Raw genomic sequence first — 8,481 nt, forward strand, 5'->3', positions numbered from 1 at the left:
AACAAAATTCTATTAAATGTTTATACTTGCAACATTATTATATGCTACACTACTGATAATATAAGGATTTCTGGTGGTGTAGTGCCTAAGGCATTTGACTACTAACCAGAAGGTTGGTGGTTCAAACCCAGCAGCTACTCTGCAGAAGGAAGATGGGGCAATCTACTTCCACAAAGATTTACCACCTCAGAAACTCAATCGGGGTCGCTATGAGTTGGAATCAGAGTTTGTTTGTTTGTTTTTTGTATTGATAATATGATCTTCTTCACTGAATTATTTTTGTACCTTAGAGATTTAGTACAGCACAATAGTAACCACAAAAATACAGATTTTACAAGTGTAAGAAAGAACAGTATCATCATGATGTGAAACACTTCATAATTAAAATTAGCTATGATAAACTGATCAATGCAGTCTTTGTAGCGAATGCCATTAAATAATTATTAAGAAGAACAACATAATACCCAAAAACATTCTGCATCCTACTTTGGTGGGTTGCAACTGGTGTCTTAAAAGCTTGTGAGTGGCCATCCAATATACAACTATTGGTTTCTGTTCATCTGAAACAAGGAAGAGCAAAGAAAATCAAAGATGCATGGAAACTATTAGTCCAAAGGACTAATGGACCATGAGGACTTCAGCCAATATAACTCTGAGACCAGAACTAGATAGTGCCTGGATACCACTGCCAACCACTTGGAAATGGATCAAAATTGGAGATCTTGGATAGAGTGGGTGAAAAATGTGGAATGAAATTTAAAAAAGAAAAAACATTAAAAGATTGTGATTACCAGTCAGTTACAGACTGGTGAAACCCTAAAGATTATGGTACCTAGGCACCCTTTGGACCTGGAATAAGACTCACTCCTGTGTCTAATCATCAGCCAAACAATAGACAAGGCTATGAGCTGAAAAACCACATCAGGGAAATGCACTCCTTTAAACAGTCAACGGTGGGAGATCAGAAGGGCAGCAGTTGCAAAAGGAGAAAGCTAGAGAGGTAGGAATGCATAGGCGGAGGAAGTGACACAAGGAAAGGGTGATCACAGGGAGGAAGTGGGAGAAGAGCTGTTACACTGAAGGGATTGTGATCAGTGTCACAAAACAAAATGTGTATAAACTGTTGAATGTAAAATGAATCTGCTTTGTAAAATTTCACCCAAATCACAATTTTTTTTTAAAGAATATCTCCTTTGACTTTCTCCAGCTGCCCATGACCTTATCACAGGTTATTACTCCATAGATATTTGTTTCTTCTCCTGACCATGATCTCTGGGAGAACAGGGAATGTTTCTGTTTTGTTCATCATTGAATGTTCATCCCTTTGCTAATCTATTGCCTCTAATACATGCAGTATTGCATAACAACATGAATGAATGAATGAAAAAAATTACTATCAAGAATATAATAGAATTTGTATAGAAATCTTAATTATTCACATATTTTAAATTAGTTAAATATATGTGAACAAAATTGTTTCATCAATTTTTCCTCTGGAACCATCAAATCACTTGTGAACCCTATGGCAGTTTCATGAACCACTTTTGAGAAATACTGTTCCAAGGATGGGAGCTCTGGTAGCATAGTGCCTAAGGTATTTGACTGCTAACTAGAAGGCTGGCGATTCAAACCCACCAGCCACTCCTCAGAAGAAAGGTGGGGCAATCTCCTTCCATAGTGATACTGCCTCAGAAACCCAAGGAGGGGTTGCTACGAGTTGGATCCAACTCAACAGCAGTGAGTTTGATTTGGTTTGGTTCCAAGGTTAAGTTAAGCTGTAACTCTAATTAGTGTAGTAACTACTGATTTTTCAGTACTTTATATATAGAAGGCATTTCATTCCCATTTAATGAATTATTCATTAATATTTATTGATTGATTATATATATAAGTCACTAATCTAAACTCTGAGAATGTAGGAGTGAACTGGATAGATATTGTTTCTATCCTAGAGGAACTTCCTCTCCAGCAGGGAGAAGAAGACAATACAAAGGAAACAAGTTCATTTCAAAAAATGTTAATGAAGTGAAGGAAATAAACAGTGTAATGAGATAAAATATGACTTGAGAAGGACAGAGGCTACTTTAGATGGAGTGGTCAGGGCAAGCTTTGAGTAAGAAGGTAACATTGATCAGAGAGCCACTTGATGAGGAAGCAGGAATTTAATTGGTTGAGGCCATTCCGGGCAGAAGGCCTAGGAAGTACAAAAACTCTGAGGTAGTAGTATTGGTTTGGCCTTTTTTAAGGAACAGAGAAATGACTAAGATGCCTGAAATAGAGTGAGCAAGGGGAATAGTGGAGTGAGAAGATGCTGGGGAGATAGTCAAGCGCCAGATTTGTAGAGTCTTGTGGGCTGTGGTGAGGAGCTTGGGCAGCCAGTAGAAGGTTGTAAGCAGGGGAATAACAAGAGCTAATTTACCTTTAAAAAAAGACTACTGGACACAATGTCCTCTAGGTTCATCCATGTTTTGAGGTGAAATTAGTGTGCTGAGTGAAATTAGTCAATCACAAAATGTTAAATATTCTATGAGACCACTACTGTAAAAAGTTAAAAAAAAAAAAAGGGGGGGGGGTTACACACAGAATGAATCCTTTTTTGATGGTTATTAGGGGTGAAAGGGGGAGGAAGGGTAAATCACTAACTAAAGGGTAGATACATATTAACTTGGGTGAAGGGAAAGGCAATATTTAGTGAGAGGGAGGTCAGCACAAAATGATCAAAGCAAAGGAAGATGCTGGGAGAATCGTGAGAGTTCAAAGCAACAAAAAAAAATACTGTTACATACACAATCCTGCCGTAACAGTAATAACAATAATCTATGAGTGGATACATAGATAGACAAGCTGAACAAGTAGGAAGGCAAATGGGACTACACCCACGAATATATATGGGTTTGGCAGAGGATATTTCTACAATGTATTTGTGTGTGCTGCAAATATATCCATAAATTATACCATGTTGTTGTTGTTATGTGCTGTCGATTCCAACCCTATGTAATACCACATTATGTAACAGAACAAAACACCAGCCCAGCATGCATCCTCCTCACAATCCCTGCTATGCTTGAACCCATTGTTGTAGCCACCTTGTCAATCCATCTCATTGAGGGTCATCCACTTTTCCTTGACCCTCCACCTTATCAAGCATGATATTCTTCTCCAGTGACTCCATTTGGTCTTCTGACCAAATGACCAAAGTAGGTGAGATGAACTCTGGCCATTCTTGCTTTTGAGGAGCATTCCGGCTGCATTTCTTCCAAGATAGATTTGTTCACTCTACTGGCAATCCAAGGTATTTTCAGTATTCTTTGCCAACACCACAATTCAAAAGCATCAACTCTTTTTCAGTCTTCCTTATTCATTGTCCAGCATTTACATGCATATGAGGCAATTGAAAATATGATGGCTTGGGTTAGGTGCACCTTAGTCTTCAAAGTGACACTTTGCTCTTCAGCACTTTAAAGAAGTCTTTTGTAGCAGATTTGCCCAGTGCAATATAAATCTGATTTCTTGACCACTGCTTCCATGGGTGCTGATTGTAGATTCGAGTAAAATAAATTCCCTGACAAGTTCAATCTTTTCTCCATTTATCATAATGTTGCTTATTGGTCCAGTTGTGAGGATTTTCATTTTATTTATGTTGAGGTGTAATCCATATTGAAGACTACACTCTCTGATATTCACCAGTAAGTACTTTACTTTTAGCAACCAAGGTTGTGTCCTCTGTATATCGTAGGTTGTTAAGGAGTCTTCCTCCTATCCTGATGCCCATTCTTCTTCAGATAGTCCAGCTTCTCGAATTATTTCCTCAGCATACAGATAGAATAAGTATGGTGAAAGGATATAACCCTGATTCACACCTTGCTGATTTTAAACCAAGCAGTATCTTTGTTGTGTTCAAATGATTGCCTCTTGGTCTATGTACAAGTTCCTCATGAGTACAATGAAGTGTTTTGGAATTCCCATTCTTCTCAATGTTATTCATAATTTGTTATGACCCATACAGTCAAATGCTTTTGCGTAGTCAATAACACAAAGGTAAACATCTTTCTGGTATTCTTTGCTTTCAGCTAAAATCGATCTGACATCAACAATAATATCCCTCATTCCACGTCCTCTTCTGAATCCAGCTTGCATTTCTGGAAGTTCCTTGTCAATAAACTGATGCAACTGTTTTTTGAATTATCTTCAGCAAAATTTTACTTGCATGTGATATTAATGATATCATTCAATAATTTCCACATGCTGTTGGATCACCTTTCTTGGGAAAGAGCACAAATATGGATCTCTTCCAGTTGGTTGGCTATGTAGCTGTCTTCCAAATTTCCTGGCATAAGTGAGTAAGCACCTCCAGAGTGGCATCTGTTTGTCAAAACATCTCAATGGGTATTCCATCCTGGAGCCTTGTTTTTTGCCAATTCCTTCAGCAGCTGCTTAGACTTCTTTCAGTACTACTGGTTCTTGATCATATGATATATCCTGAAATGATTGAACATTCACCAATTCTTTCTGCTCTGTGTATTCCTTCCATCCTCTTTTGATGCTTCCTGTATTATTCAATATTTTGCTATAGAATCCTTCAATATTGTAATTCGAGTCTTGAATTTTTTCTTCAGTTCTTTCAGCTCAAGAAATGCTGAGCATGTTCTTCCCTTTTGGTTTTCTAACTCCAGGTCTTTGCACATTTCATTATAATGTTTTACTTTTGTCTTCTTGAGCTTCCCTTTGAAATCTTCTGTTCAGCTTTTTATTTCAGCATTTCTTCCTTTCACTTTCGCTACTACCCATTCAATAGCAAGTTTCAGAATCTCTCTGACATCATTTTTGTCTTTTCCTCATTTCCTGTATTTTTAATGACCTTTGGCTTTCTTCATGTATGATGTTCTTGATGTCATCCCACAATTTATTTGGTCTTTGGTCACAGGTCTTCATGCATCAAATCTATTCTTCAGATAATCTCCAAATTCAGGTGGGATATATTCAAATTCTTATTTTGGCTCTTGTGGGCTTGTTTTAATTTTCTTCAGCTCCAAGTTGAAGTTGCCTATGAGCAATTCATGGTCTGTTCCATAGTCAGTTCCTGACCTTGCTTTGACCAATGATATTGAGCTTCTCCATTGCCTCTTGCCGCAGATATAGTCAATTTGATTTCTGTGTATTCCACTTGACAAGGTCCATGTGTATAGTCACAGCTTATGTTGTTGAAAAAAGGTATTTACAATGAATAAGTTGTGGGTCTTGCAAAACTTTATCATGCACTCTCCACCATTTCTATCACCAAGACCACATTTTCCAACTGTCGATTCTTCTTTGTTTCCAATTCTGCATTCCAATTACCAGCAATAATCAGTACATACAGATTGCATGTTGGGTCCATTTCAGACTGCAGAAATTGGTAAAAAAAAAAAAAAAAAAATCCTTAGTTTCTTTATCTTTGGCTTTAGTGGTTGTTGCATAAATAATAGTAGTATTAACTGGTCTTCCTTGTAGGCATATGGATATTATTCTATCACTGACAGCATTGTACTTCAGGATAGATCTTGAAACATTCTTTTTGATAATGAATGTGATGCCATTCCTCTTCAATTTGTCATTCCCAGCATAGACCATATGATTGTCTGATTCAAAATGGCCAATACCCAACCATTTCAGTTTACTGATATTGATCTTTATGTTTTCCATTTCCATTTCATTTTTGACAACTTATAATTTTCCAAGATTCATATTTCATACATTCCATGTTCCAATTATTAATGTATGTTTGCAGTAGTTTCTTCCCATTTTGAGTTGTGCCTCATCAGCAAATGAAGGTCCCAAAAGCTTTACTCCATCCACATCATTAAGGTCAACTCTACTTTGAGGAGGCAGCTCTTCCTCAGTGTTTTGAGGCCTTCCAACCTGAGGGGCTTATCTTCAGGCACTATATCAGATAATGTTTCATGGCTCTTCATAAAGTTTTCTACTAATATATCAGACAGTGTTTCACTGCTATTCATAAGGTTTTCAGTGGCCAGTTCTTTGAGAAGTGGATGGCCTCTTCCTTCTTCCCAGTCTGTCTTACTCTGGAAGCTCTGCTGAAACCTGTCCACCATGTGTGACCCTGTTGGCATTTAAAGCACCAGTGGCATTGCCTCCAGCCTCACAGCAACATTCAAGTCACCGCAATATGACAAACTGACAGACGAGTGGAGTTTTCATAACCTTGAAGTTTTCAAGAACTGAATAATAGCATACAGGAGGCAGAGTTATGAAAACTTCTTGGCCATAACAAGCACCTTAAGGGAATGAGTTGCAATCGGCATAACATAGTCCACAAAGACAATGTTCTACATCCTACTTTGATGAGTAGTGACTGGGGTCTTAAAAGCTTCCAAGCAGCCATCTAATATGCAACTATTGGTCTCTCCCTGTCTGGAGCAAAGAAGAGTGAAGAAAATAAAAGACCAAGGAAACAATTGATCCAAAGGACTAATGGACCACATAAACCCTGGCCTCCATGACCCTGAGACCAGAACCAGATGGTGACCAGCTACCATTGATGACCACTCCAAAAGGGATCACAATATAAGGTTCTGCATAGAGTGGAAGAAAAATGTGGAACAAAACTCAAAATCATAAAAAAGACCAGGCTTACTGGTCTGATAAGAGACTGGTGGAACTCCTAAGACTATGGCACTTAGACACCTTCAAGCCTTGAACTGAACTCATCCCTGTGGCTCAACTTTCATCCAACACAAATGATAGACAGGCCTATAAGGTGAAAAATAACATCAGGAAGGTAAACACGCATTTAAACAATCAACCATGGGATCAAAACAACAGCATTTGCCCAAGAATAAAGCTCAGAACACAGGAAGGAATAAGAAAAAAAGATAAAAGGAAATGGGAGATACAGGGAGGAGAAAGTGGGAAGAATGTGGTTACATTGTGGGGATTACAATGAATGTCACAAAACAAAATATGTGTGAATTGTTGAATGGAAAACCAATTTTCTCTGTAAATTTTCACTCAAATCACACACACACACACACACAAAGACCACTGGGTGCTGCATGGAGTATGGCGGGGTTGAAAAAAGATAGAATGAGACAGGGGAACCAGTTACAAGGGTAATTAATAATCCAAGCAAGAGATGATAGTGTGTTAGACTGGGTTGAAAACAGTGGAGATAGAAATGGGAGTGGATGGATCTGGAAGTATTTTTCATATACAATAGGTAAGACTTGCTGATACATTGAATGAATTAATGAATGACATAGTTGATGAATAAATTCTGACTAGGAACACAATAGAAGGTAGGTCCCAGTTAGAATAGGAGAAAAATTAAGAAAAAAACTCAAATCCTAAAAAAGACCAGACTTACTGATTGCTGGAGACTGGAGGAACCCCCAAGACTATCGCCACAAGACACCATTTTAACCAGGAACTGAAGCCACTCCTGGAGGTCACCTTTCAGACAAAAAACAGAGTAGTCTATAAAACAAACAATAACAGCCATGAGGAATATTCCTCTTAGAACAATCATTTATGCAGACCAAATTGTCAATATTTGTCCAACAGCAAAGATGAAAAGGTAAGGAAGGGCAGGGAAACTGGGGGGACAAAAATAGAGAAGGCAGGATAGAAAGGGGGAGAGTGCTGACACATTGTGGGGATAGCAACCAATGTCAGAACAAATTGTGTATAAATTTTTGAATGGGAAACTAATTTACTGTGTAAACTTTCACCTATAACACACTAAAAAAAAAAAGAATGAAAATAAGAATCACCTGGGGTTCTTCTTAAACATATAGATCCTGACTTGGTATATCTGGGGTGTACATTCAACTTTTCAGCAGGGAGTGGAACTGGAATGAGCTTGTTGGAAGCCCTTGTTTGAGGGCTCATAAGGAACCGGGCTTCAAGCTTGAAGCAGGTGTTGATTTTGAGGAGCAAGGTAGATGGTGATGTAGGGTGTGATGAGGAGGGACTGGATCATGGATGATCCAGAAAGCCCAGAAGGGTAAACCCTGAAACTACCCCCTACCCAATCTCCAGAACAGCCCTACCTTGGCCTTCTTACCAAGCAGACTGACTTCCAGCCCTTTCTCCAAGCTCCATGCCTGAACACAGGTACCCATTTTACTATCTCCCAGGAGAGGCCCAGAGTGCTCACTGACCTGCTTAATATCAAGGTGGCAGAAGAATCAGTAGGCTGAAAGCTAGAACAGGTCCTTGCTATATATACCTCCCCTGGCAGTAACCTAACACTCCAAAAAACACTTGTTGTTATTGTTAGGTGCCGTCAAGCCCATTTCCGACCCATAGTGACCCCATGCATAGCAGAATGAAACACTGCCAGATCCCGCACCAGCTCCATGATCCCTGCTATACTTTAGCCCATCATTGCAGCCACCATGTCAATCCATCTTGTTGAAGGCCTCCCCCTCTTTCGTCAACCCTCCACCCTACCAAGCATGACATCCTTCTCCAGGGAATGGT

This window comes from Orycteropus afer, unplaced genomic scaffold, assembly GCF_000298275.1.
Source record: "Orycteropus afer afer isolate SDZICR_OR568_19922 unplaced genomic scaffold, OryAfe1.0 scaffold00033, whole genome shotgun sequence".
NCBI lineage: Eukaryota > Metazoa > Chordata > Mammalia > Tubulidentata > Orycteropodidae > Orycteropus > Orycteropus afer.